The sequence below is a fragment of the Syzygium oleosum genome, unplaced genomic scaffold, assembly GCF_021117445.2.
Source record: "Syzygium oleosum isolate NSW1041296 unplaced genomic scaffold, Sole_v2.1 Sole_v2.08, whole genome shotgun sequence".
NCBI classification, from domain to species: Eukaryota; Viridiplantae; Streptophyta; class Magnoliopsida; order Myrtales; family Myrtaceae; genus Syzygium; species Syzygium oleosum.
This window is the reverse complement of record NW_026607492.1, coordinates 4669983-4683009: the sequence shown is the minus strand read 5'-3', so window position 1 is coordinate 4683009 and position 13027 is coordinate 4669983. Positions and strand designations below refer to the sequence as shown.

At 44.2% G+C, this 13027-nt stretch overlaps 1 pseudogene; it reads left to right on the top strand.

The window, feature by feature from the left end:
- Positions 1-3409: 3409 nt before the first annotated feature.
- LOC115667202 (pectinesterase-like) lies at positions 3410-7019 on the top strand (annotated as a pseudogene).
- Positions 7020-13027: the final 6008 nt, after the last annotated feature.

Below are 13027 nucleotides of genomic sequence, written 5' to 3'. Positions count from 1 at the left end.
CACGAACGATAACCTATCACCAAAGATTATCTAATAATTCAACATTAATTTAATCTAAACCTTAATTAAACTTAACATAAACTAGCCTAAGCAAGTTTAACACCCTAAACACGGGATTAGGGGTTAACTTACTCGGCTAACGCCGGCGACGACGCGAGGACGACGGCGGCGACAAGGGCGGTCCGCGGTGTCCTCGGAATGCTCCGGTGAGCGACGAACGGGCGTGGCGAGGGGAGACAGCTCCTGTAGTGGCTGGTCGGGGCTGCTCGGGGCTGGTTCCAGGACTGAACGGCGGCGCAAGGCGGTAGGCGGCAGTGGCTGGGCTAGTCACCGGCGAGGCGCGGTCGAACGAGCAGCAAGCAGGAGCGAAAGCCAGAAGCAGCGGCGTCGGGGGAGGGTAAAGCGGCTGGCGAAGCCTGTCCGCGGTGAACGAGCGCGGTGAAGAAACGGCCGCTGTGGGGCTGCTCCGGCGTGGCCTGGCTGTTCCCTACGACTGGGACAGCAGCGGCGACGGTCGGAGGTGGACGGCAGAGTCAATCCCGGCAGCGAACGGAGCTGGATAGGGCGAGCTCGGTCCGACGAGCTGCGGGTGTGGCCGGCGACGGGCAGTCGCGGCGACGGGTGGCGACTGGGCCGACGAGAACAGGCCGGCGGTGGCAGCAAGTGAAGAAGCTAGAAGCAGCAACAGCAACCAGCAGAAGTAGAAGCCAGAAGCAGAACGAAGAAGAAGCACATGCACGAAGAGGAAGCACGGCCAAGAAGGAAAAGAAGGAAGAAAAAAACAGAAAGAAATAAAAAGGAAAAGAAATGATGGGCTTTGGTTGGGAATTGGGGGAGTCAGAGGGGAGTGGGTGAGAGTCAGAGGCGTGGAGGGGTGTCGGCGGGGAAGGGGAAAAGAGAGAGAGAGAAGAGCAAAGGTCAAATCGTAATAATCGCGATCCAATGGTCACGGTTTAAACCCGAAAAACGATCCGACGGTCTCCGAAAAATCCTAATTAATATTTTTAGGATTTGGCCAAAAAGGGTGTTAATAAAAACACACTCGAGTGCTGGTTTACTTCCAAATTCGCACCCGATCAAAAATTCACTTTTCACGTATCCCGGGTAATATCGAGATTGGCCACACTAATATCGACACCGTCCAATTAAATTTGTTCGAATTCCAAGAAATTCAACACCAAAGTTTGGGCTCAAATAACGCCAATTCGATCGAATGCGATTCTAGCGAAATCTCAATTTTAAAAACAATAACCGGAAGTGATCGGTTCCGGGCGAGATTTTACTATAAGCACACCGACGAATTACACGTTTTATAAATCCCAAAAATGTGCCAAAATTCGGAATGTCACACTAAAATTCAGGAATCACATTGCACATTAGATCAAAATTCATGGACCATTTGTGTCGTTGTCCCTTAAATATTATCGTGAACGGTGAAAATATTTTTTGTTCCTTTATCATTGTAAGTGATACAAATGATCAATTTTTGGAAAATATTTTGCCAAATTATTCATTTTCCGCAAAACGAACATGGCTCTTGACCGGGTCTCCCTTCGGTCATGGAACTGGTCCCTTCTTGCAAAACGATCGGGACGTCGAAAATATTTTGCCAAATCTCTCGTTTTTAGGGTATTCAATTCTGTGTTGCTTCTATAACGTGAGGTCAAGTAACAAGGAGGTTGCTCTTACCAGCAAATGGACATGGCAACAACGCGGAACGAAATCGGAGAAGATGTCAAGTGCCGACTTTGATTTTGCCAAACTCACTATTTTCTTAATATTGGAATGCAGACGATTCAAAATACACATAAAAATATATGTATAAGCAAACGAATTAGTAATTAAAAAAACCTCAAACTATACCCACTGTAATACATTTGCCATAAACTTTTTTTAGTGACTTTAAAGATTCTAAACTTGTACTTGTTTGACACATTTTCCCTCCGTCAATGACCGTTAAGGATCTGCTTACATTGACGCTGGAGACTGGGCAGCAAGCATTGTTGACATGGTGCTCGCGTGGCTCAAATGAAACAAAAACGATGTTGTTTTGACTAAAAAAATCATATGATAAAATATTGGTGGAGGCTAAACTTGTCACATAGATACAAGTTTGAGGTTTTTTCATGTCACAAAAAAAAATTTAGTATAAATGTGTCACAATGAACATAGCTTGGAGGATTTTTTTGTGGCTTTTTTCCTTTAAAGAATTTATAAGGATGGTCCATCTGATTTTGTTAAATGGATAGTCATTATCGGAGAAAGTGTCAAAAAAGTCTTAAATCTTTTGCATTGGTGCCAATTTAGTCCTAAACCTTTTTTTATGCCAATTCAGTCTTAAACCTTTTGCATTGGTACCAATTCAGTCATAAACCTTTTGCATTGGTGCTAATTCAATCCTAAACCTTTTGCATTGGTGCTAATTCAGTCATAAATCTTTTGCATTGGTGCCAATTGAGTCCTAAACCTTTTTTTTGTGCCAATTCAATTCAGTCTTTATGATCTCACTTCTCGTCGCCATTAACGAGGTGGCGAGCTTCTTTAACCATACCGACCAGCTTGTCACGCAGGTAGGCTAAACTAAACATGCTGGATGTTAGGATGAATCGTCCAGGATTATACATTCTCCAACCACAAATGATCCCCCAATGCAAATTTTTATGTACCGATATCTGTTTGATGTGTTGAGAGTAAAGGTCCGTTTGAAAAGTTGGCTCTAGGTCAAGATAGTGAAGTGAAGAAGACAACGTAGACTCTGACCGAAAACAAGTGTGGGACTCAACGGAGCTCTCGCCGATCATGGCATCGTAGAGACCGTTTCCCGGACTGGACCCAAAAACAAGATGGGCCGCGGCCCAAGAGCAAACCGGCCTGGAACTGACACTGTAGCCCATGGGGGGCACAACCGTAATTTCGGAGGAGCAAAAACACTAATTCTCCGTGACCAAAAGCATATAAGAATGGAGTAGAGCCCTCTCTCATAATCTTCTTCATGTTTCCTTTCCTATTTTTCTGTTCTTGTATGTCCGTGTGTGTGGTGACGATGGAGGGCTTTCAAATGAATTTTTACTAAGTATAAAGAAATGGCTATGGTGATGAGGTTTTCTATTGATCTGGTTCTTGCGTAGTTTCATTTCTTCGTTACTTTGTTCTTTCACATGATGCCTTGAAATAAGACCCAGCTCCTCTCAGGAAAATTTTCATCAATTTCTCGAGCTATAAAATAAGCCTAGAATTTGCTTCCCCACGAGTTGCGGAGCTCGTTGTACTTGAAGATGTCAAATGCAACCATTTATATGCCAATTATGTATCATACGATATCATAAAGATCAAGATAACAATTTGATATTTCTACACATTTCATGATCAATCTTATCTACCACATCAATTTAGGGTTGTGATCATATGATATAGGTGATTGATCCCCTAGAGCAAACAGCTTTCGGCGTCTACCAAATGGTGCTCCAAGACGCCGTCGACCACCTCAACGGCTCGGCGTCTCTCATGACGGTCAGCCAAGGCCAAAAGCTCCCATCTCCTTCCAGAATCTTCGACATGCGGACTTGGCTGAGCACGGCCATCACTGACCAAGAAACCTGCTTGGATGCCCTCGAAGAGGCCAACTCCACCCGCCTCGGCGACGTGAAACTCGCCATGCGAAACTCCACCGAGTTCACCAGCAACAGCCTGGCCATCGTCACCAAAGTGGTGAGCTTATTGGCCAGCTTCAACCTACCCATCCACCGGAGGTTGCTAGGGTTCGGCGCTGGTTCCGATTTCCCGAGCTGGGTTGGCCCGGCAGACGCAGACTGCTCCTAGGGGTGAACCTGAGGCCGAACATTACAGTGGCGCAAGATGGGACGGGGAACTACAAGAAGATCGAAGATGCGGTGGAGGCCATACCTAAAAATAGCTTGTCGAGGTTCATGATTTACATTAAGGCCGAGGTTTATAAGGAGAACGTGCATTTGGATAAGAGCAAGTGGAATGTGATGATGTATGGGGACGGGAAGACCCTTACCATTGTCACCGGTGACCTAAATTTCGTCGACGGGACGCCAACATACGCAATGGCGACGTTCGGTAAGCATCGTTGATCTCTCTAATTAAAAAAAGGAATTCTTCCTTTTCATTATATGAAAGATATCATGTTGATTATTAGCTCTAAACTTTTATGCCTCGACATATGCACTAAGGATATACTTTTGTTCAATAACAGCTGTTATAGGAAATGGTTTCATTGCCAGGGACATGGGGTTTGCGAACACTGCTGGCGCGGCGAAACACCAGGCCGTGGCATTCCAATCGCAGTCCGACCTCTCCGTGATGTACCGCTGCGCGTTCGATGCGTTCCAAGACACCCTTTATGCCTATTCAAACCGCCAATTCTACCAGGACTGCGACGTCATGGGCACCATAGACTTCATCTTGGGGAATGCCGCCGTATTATTCCAGAGCAGCACGATCCTGCCCCGGCAGCCCCTGACCTTTTTGGCTGTCAGTGAATCACTCCAATCAGCTAATTAACTTTGGCAAAAGGGCAAAAAAAGATTGATTAACTAGACCTAGATCGACGGAATAAGTCAGCATATTCTACTGCATTTTAATCGCTTGGGCAAATTCTACTGTATTGACAGTACCAATCAACTTTTATAGAAATGAAAAGGAGCTGATAAAAACAAGAACAAAGAAAGTAGAAAAAGGCATTTATGAAGTAATGAAGTGCAGTTCGACCAAAAACAAAAAAAAACAAAAAAATGTAATGAAGTGCAGCGTTTTATCTACCCACGCCAATGACCACATGTTAAGTGTAATTCATTTCTTATTTGATACAAGTGATCAGATGACTTTCTAGTACCAAAGTATTGTACCCTTATTTGTTTATCGAAAAGTGACATTTGTCATGCGCTGCAGCGGTGGTCGGCGAGGGATTCTTGGTCAGAGACATAACCTTTCCAAACACTGCCGGTGCTTTAAACCACCAGCCCGTCGCGCTGCGCGTCGGTTCTTATCTCTTCGCCTTTTACCAGTGCGACATCCTCGCCTACCGGGAAAAGTGCCAAAAAAGTCATAAACCTTTTGTATTAGTGCCAATTTAGTCCTAAACCTTTTTTTGGTGTCAATTCAGTCCTAAACCTTTTGCATTGATGCTAATTTAGTCCTAAACATTTTAAATTGATGCCAATTCAGTCCTAAACCTTTTGTTTTTGTGCCAATTTAGTCCTTCTGGTCAATTTTGATCGGAATTTGCCGACGTGGATGCCTGCCTGCCGGCGGCCAGTCACCAGCGCCGACGTGGCATCGACATGGACAACTTTAATAATATTTTAATATTTTTTTGATTTTTGATTTTTTTTTCTTTTTTTTCCACTTTTTATTTTGGTCCCCCCTCCTTCCTCTGGCCGGCGAGCTCGACCTCGCCGGCCACTGGCGAGGGCGGCGGCCTCGCCCGGCGAGGCTCGACCTCGCCGCGGCCTCCGGCGAGGGCTCGAGCCTCGCCATGGTCGGGCGAGGCCCGACCTCGCCGGACTCGGCGAGTCGCGGGCGAGGCTCGACCTTGCCGCGCGGCGGGCCTCGCCCGACCATGGCGAGGCTCGAGCCCTCGCCGGAGGCCGCGGCGAGGGCCTCGAGCCTCGCCATGGTCGGGCCGAGGACCGACCTCGCCGGATCTGGCGAGGTGGAGCCTCGCCCGACCAAGGCGAGGCTAGCCCTCGGCCCGCCGCCTCACGGGGCGCGAGGTCGAGCTCGTCGGCCTCTGGCGAGGGCGCCTCGCCGCGCCTCCGGCGAGGGCTCGAGCCTCGCCAGGTCGGGCGAGGCCCAACCTCGCCGAATCCGGCCTCGAGGCTCGACCTTGCCGGATCGGCGAGGTCGGGCCTCGCCGACCATGGCGAGGCTCGAGCCCTCGCGAGGCCGCGGCGAGGGCTCAAGCCTCCATGGTCGGGCGAGGCTAGCCTCGCGGGCGAGGCCGCCGCCCTCACCGGGCCGGCGAGGTGAGAAACGCCAAAGGAAGGAGGGGGACAAAAAAATGGAAAAAAGGAAAAAAATAAAATTCAAAAATATTATTAAAGTTGTCCACGTCAGCGCCACGTCGGCGCCGGTGATCGGCCAACAGGGGTCCACGTCGGCAAATTCCAGTCAAAATTGACCGGAATGACTAAATTGACACAAAACAAAAGGTTTAGGACTGAATTAACATCAATTTAAAAGGTTTAGGACTGAATTGGCACCAAAAAAAGGTTTAGGACTGAATTGGCACCAAAAAAATATTTATGACTAAATTGGCACTAATGCAAAAGATTTAGGACTTTTTTGGCACTTTTCCCTCGCCTACTGGAACACTCACTATGTCCACTCCAATTGCCAATTTTTTTGTCAAGTGCCTCGTTGCCAGCACAGTCGAATTCATAATTGGTAATGCAGCTGCCATCTTCCAGGACTGCAAGATCCATGTTGCAAGCCGAACTCTAGCCATAAGAACATGGTTACCGCCGAAGGCCGAACTGACCTGAACCAAAACATGGGAATTGTAATTAAAAAAATGCAGGTGCATATATAGGAATAATAATAAATTTCTGCGTGAATGATTTGGTGCCATTACTAAAATAACTCAAGAACTCAATATCTATTTGACGTGTTTGTTGTACCGCGCCCCCAATTTTCACCGATGATGCAGGGTTGCCGTGAGGAGCGATCTCCAACCGGTGAAGGGCAGTTTTCCGACATACCTCGAGCGTCCATGGAAACTGTACTCAAGGATGGTGATCGTGCAATTGTCGATCTCGGGCGTGATCGACCCGGTGGGTGGGCATGAGTGGAGCGGGATGTTCGCCCTCGACACACTGTACTACAGAGAGTACCAGCACACCAGAGCAGGGGCCGGAACCTCAAAGAGAGTGAAGTGGAAGGGCTTTCAGGTTATAACATCGGCGGCGTACGCACAAGGGTTCGCCGCCACGAGTTTCATCGCCGGAGGCAGTTGTTTGAACTCCACTGGGTTCCCATATTCACTCAGCCTGTGAGCAAGATCAAATCGTCTTCGTACCATGACCATTGATATTTCAATAATGCATTAGGTTGTTGTCCAGTGCCTATCAGTACTTGAGATATTGTCACAGAAATGAAATGTGGGCATTGGACTGACCATGAAAATCACCATCGGGATATTTAGTGCATATAATGAGAAGAGATGACTTGTGCGTTTGGTGTGCTTGAGAAATCAATACCATTCAACTATGTTCTATGAAATCTCGGGCTCAGTACGATTATATTCAGTGTACTGTGCAGTGCAGCTTTATACATAAGGGATCCAAGAAGTGCTTCGGTATCGTTGGGCCAAACGAAGATCAGAGATCAGAATTGTAGCCCGGGTTTGGCACGCAAAATAAGACGTGATCGATAGGCGGGCCTAAAGTGAGCCGGGTGCGGTTTTGGTTTCGGTTCTTGAAGTCCTTGTTCATGCCCGCCAATGATATGAAAATATTGAATTTTCTCCCTTCATGGGGCTTATTCAGTGTCGCGAGCAAGGGGAAAAGAATGAGATTTAGAGGTAATACCCAAAAGGGTTAGCCGACAGCCCTGAATTAGGCACGGGCTCTTTTGAGGCCTTACCTCGCGTGACTTTAGGTTTCATTTTAAGTTCCAATTAATTCTAAAAATTCTATGTGAATTAGGAGTCTCACTAGCCTATTGAGGTCGATTAGGGCGCACATGATAATCATTTTATTTCTCTTTTTTTTTTTTTTCTGTTCTCAGGAACAAGTTTAAGACAGAAATCCGTTTGGTAACACAATTTCATTTTTCTATTTCTGAAACAATTTTCTACTCCAGAAATAGGTTTGAAACAGAAATCAAAAGTAAAAATTTTATAATTTTCTATTTCCAGAATAAAAATGATAAATAAAAACTTTTCTCAACGTTTGCCCTTATTACTAGCCGGCCGCCCACTCGTCGCCCTACCATCACCGCCGGTCGCCTCTCACCACCACCAGCCGTCGTCCTCCGCCACCCACTATTCATTGCCATTGTTCGCTGCCGCTCGCTGTTTGCCTTCCTCCGCCGCCGGCCGCCTTCCGCCGTTAGTCGCCGCCTGTCACCCCGCATTGTTGATCGCCATCGTCCACTTGCCGTCGCCGCCCAACACCGGCCACCTCTTGCCGCCAGTCGCCTTCATCCGTCCTCTGCTGCCTCCCGTCACCACCCAACATTGGCTGCCTTCCGTCACCACCCAACACCGGCCACCTACGCACCCGCTTGCCTCCTGTCATCATCCTCCACCGCTAGGCGCCTCCCGTTGCCGTCCTTCGCCGCCTACTGCCGCCTATCGCCGTCCTCCGCTGCTGCCTAACGCCGGCCACCTCCTGGCGCCGCTCGTCTCCCAGCATCGACCGTCTCTCGCCACTGCTCGCCGACCGCTCAGGAGGAAGAAATTGTGTCATTATGAAACAAATTTTTATTTTAGAAACAGAAATTTTGTGTCGTTATGAAACACATATTTTGGCTCAGAAACTTATGCATGGAATAGAATAGAATAGAAAAATCTATTTCTGGAACAAAATGGTTGTCATTTGCGCCCTTAGAAACCAAATAAGGCGTGAGAGTATGCCTTTCTTCCTACGCAATCAGAGTTTTCTAGGTTCGAGGACTAAATTACACCAATTACCTAATTAATGCCATTTCGGTATCTAAACTTGATTGTTTATCAACTAAGGTGTCCACACGGTCCTCTTGTTCAATTATTGGTCTTAGGGTTCTCGTTTGTTAGAAGCGCGCATGATAACCATTCTGTTTCTTTATTTTTTTATTTTTCTATTCCCGAGAACACGTTTGAAATAGAAATCCGTTTGATAATGTGATTTCATTTTTCTATTTTTGGAACAAATTTTTAATCCAAAAATAGGTTTGGAATAAAAATGAGAAGTAAAGCTTTTCTCCTTTTTTATTTCTGGAACCAAAAGAGAAATAAAAACTCTTCTCAACGCTCGCCCTTGCCTCCCAGTGGCTGCCACTCGCCGCCATCACCCCCCGCAGGCCATCACCCGTCGATGAATTGAGAAAAGCGTAAGAGGGAGAAATTTTGTGTTGTTATTATACGCATATCTCTGTTCAGAAACTCGTCCATGAAATAAAAATAGAAAAATTTACTTCTGGCCAGAAATCTATTCTTGGAATAAAATGGTTATCATTTGCCCCCCTAGGGTCTATGCAATTTTTTGTGTGTTTATTATGGTCCTTTTCCTTAACCATGCTACAAAGGAAAAGAACAATCAATATATTGAAAGTGCGGGAAGTAAATACCAAATAATTGAAAATGCTTAAAGTAAGGTAGGATAAATAAAACTCGATACTTGTTGAGAAAATAATATACAGAGGGCTGGAAGTCCTTGCCGCCGCCCCACCATCGCCGGGAGGGGCCGATGAGAGTGGTGCGGTGGCGGCAGCTTGACTACTCCTCCTTTTTTATAACTTTTTTTAACTTATTTTAAATAATAATTTAAATTTAGGCCAAAACGATGTTTTAGTCTTTTATATAATAATTTAGCCACGTCATCACTACACAGGAGAGATAAAATATTAAAATAAGTCATGTCAGCGCCCCGTCTACATTTTCCGTTAGTAAATTAGACGGTGTTACCTTTAGAACTCGATTGAATCAATTTGATAAATTTTACGACTTAATTGTACTTTTTACAAGTTTTAGGACTTAATCATATTTTCTTGATAAATTTTATGACTTCTAATGAACATAGATCCTCAAAGAATGAATACACTTGTCCAAGCCCCCGAAAGTCGCGCTTCCGGTCAAGGCGACTCAAACCTTTCTTTTCTACAACTGATATGCATCATTAGATCATGCACGCTCCACATGACATCAAACGATGGGGATGGAGCTCGCGCACAGATTCGGTGCAAACAAGGACTGGTCAAAGCTTATACATACACCCTTCGCCAGTTCCGAAAAGTCAAGCGCATGTAAGTCAATGGGGAAAATGCTTTGACTCACTCTAAATCAATGAGGGGGTCTTACATTATGTATACATATAGATCGCGCTTGCCCATATCACCATTTGAAGATATATTATTCCTATGAGAAATTTATTATGTTTAGATGCTCAATGACGTTGTTCTTCCGGTTCCACTACTTAATGAGATTGTTTCGGTTTTGACCAAAAAAAAAAGATATATTATTCCTATTATCCCCCAAAACAGTCTTCCTCAACACGTTATAGTTTTGTCCCCGGGAGAGTGAATTTTGAAAATGAATGAATGAATAAATATCGTTGACCGAAAAAATAAAAAGAATGAATAAATATTTCAAAGCTCTTAACTGGGTCTCCTTTCGATCACGGACTCGACCCCTCTTATAAACAATGGGCGGTTGAGGAATGGGACGTGAGATTTAAGCGTGTGTATAAAATTATTGGCGAAATTATCCAAAAAGTCATAAATATATTGTATGGCCGCCAATTTAGTTAAAAACTATCTAATTTGACTAATATAATTCTAAGCCTTTTGGTGATTTTCTAACATAATCCATCCGGCCAATTTAGGATAGCAATTGCTGATGTGACATGGACAATCTTAAATGAAACAACATCGTTTTGTAATTTCTGTTAAATTTTATGACTTTTCCTTCTTCTTTTTCCTTCGATTTTTCCAATTATGTCCTCTACTTTCATCTTCTTCTCTCCGCTGATCAACGGAGCCTCGACGATTTGCCGGCCACAGGCGAGGGTCGCCGGCCATCATCAAAGCCCTGGCGACCCCTATCAGCTCTTTTGAGAAAGACGAACAGTGAGGAATAGGAAAAAAAGAAGATAAGAAATCGAAAAAAATTATAAAATATCTCAAAACAACGTTATTTTAAGTGGAGTCGAACATATTAGATCAACGGTTGTGCCACGTAGAGCGGCTGGCGCTAACCAAACCGCCATGTCAGCGATTTCTTGTCTAAATTTATCGAACGGACTGCATTGAAAAAGTTGTCAAAAAGTTTAGAACGATATTGGCCAAATTAGAAAGCTTATAAATTATTTGAATTAGCACAATAAGTCTAGGACCTTTTTTTAACAATTTTCCCTACAAATTATTTTTCATTGCCATTATCCATAAATTTATATTAGGCTATATTTTCGTTTAAGGTGAGATCACGTCTGCGTCACATGGACGGTCTTCCAAGCAAATTAAACATCGCGGAAACGCGCGAGGAAGATTAAAAGAAGATGTAAGGTACGACCACAAAAAGAAATCAAAAGAAGAAGTCCCACTGGGGACTTTGACATTGCCAAACTCACTTTTTTTATCCTAATATCGGATGCACAGGATCGAATACAAGAATTAGTACGCGCCATACCATTTTGTAATTTGGTAAGTACATTGGTATCAATTCAGTTATAAATCTTTCAATCATACCAATTTAGTTATAAACCTTTTGATGTGGATGTCGGTGATTCTACGTGACACCAACGCTAACTGCTGGCACTAACATAGATATTTTTTTATAATTTATAATTTATTTTCTTTTTTCCTTTTTTCATTTTTTTTTACCCTTTTCTTTTTGGTAGTGGCCGGTCGCCGGCCATCGACCACATGCCATGGCCAGCGAGAGTGAGCACCGACAAGAGGGCGGCCCTCGCCCAGGCCAAGCCACGACAATTTATAATTTTTTGGTATTCATTTTTTTGTGATCTAGAATATACTATTAATCTAACAGTAAATTAAGGATTGTCACTTAATCATTTCTTTTTTCGTTACAGGAGGATTTGAAAAGATGTCTCTTGGCAAATTCTCTTTTGTGTATTGGAGAATTTTTAAAGGATGGAATGTTGAAATTTAGATGGTTGCGAAGATCACCTCATTTAACCACTGGAATTTGCCCCAGTGGCCACTCTTCTTACTTGTGAAACGGGAGGTAGCGAGTTCAATTCCCTATCTTTTCAAGGGGGCTAAGGGTAACGTTTAGTTTTAGATGTAAGTTTCGACTTCTAGGCTCTGTAAAGAAGCATGACAAAAGTATGAGAATGAGTTGAGAGTTATAGTAGGACAGACAAAAAAAAATCACCTCATTTACGCCTATGAACCGTTGACCAAGCATTGAGGAGCAATTATTTTACAGAAGACAAGCTTTCATGTGATGATCCATGATGGCAGAGGAGATGATTATTCTTACACCGGTCCCATTAGCATCAGGACCATTCGTGACCTCGACACTCGGAAAATTTCATAGGATAGGAAAGAGAGGAACTGGTATACGCATTATCGAAGTGTAATACGATATGCACGGTTCCGGAATTTCGACATAACTCCAAAATGATGGAGATCCCTCCTTCCATATTGACATAGTAATACAACAGGCATTTCAACTAATTCTCTTGTCTGCGGCGAGAGGGTGGTCAATGGTCGGTGGCCGGTGACCGGCTGCTACCAAAAAGAGAAGGGAAAGAAAAAAAAAAAAAAGAATTATTAAAAAAAAAATATCCATATCAGCGTTGGCTGTGCTATGTAGGATCGCCGGCATCCACGTCATCAATTTCCAGCTTAATTTGGCCTGATGGACTGAATTAGCACAATTACAAAAAGTTTAGGACTAAATTGGTCCAATCGAAAGGTTTAAGGCTAAATTGGTACAAATGCAATGAGTCCATGACTTTCTTTGGTACCTAATCCCACATTAATTCAACTGCACAAGTTCGCGATTATTCTCGTGACGTGCGCAAAGATTATTCGATTACTTAGCTACATAATTCGACGCTTGCAAAATGCTTTTCTTTGACGAAGGAATGACGGGGGACGTTTACTTCTTCATCGGATATCTTAAATTAATCTCAAACTTAGTCAAATAATTCACGAGAGAAAACAAAAACAAAACAGAGAGAGAGAGAGAGTCTACGAAAGGCCTGTTCCAAGCCTTGTCCCTTATCTCTCCTATAAAACGAGAATGGTCAACTCCAAAGCCCCCCATGTTTAAACCTCTTCTAGCCCTAAACTCCGAAAACGCCACTAAGACCGTAACAATTCCATACGCACGCGT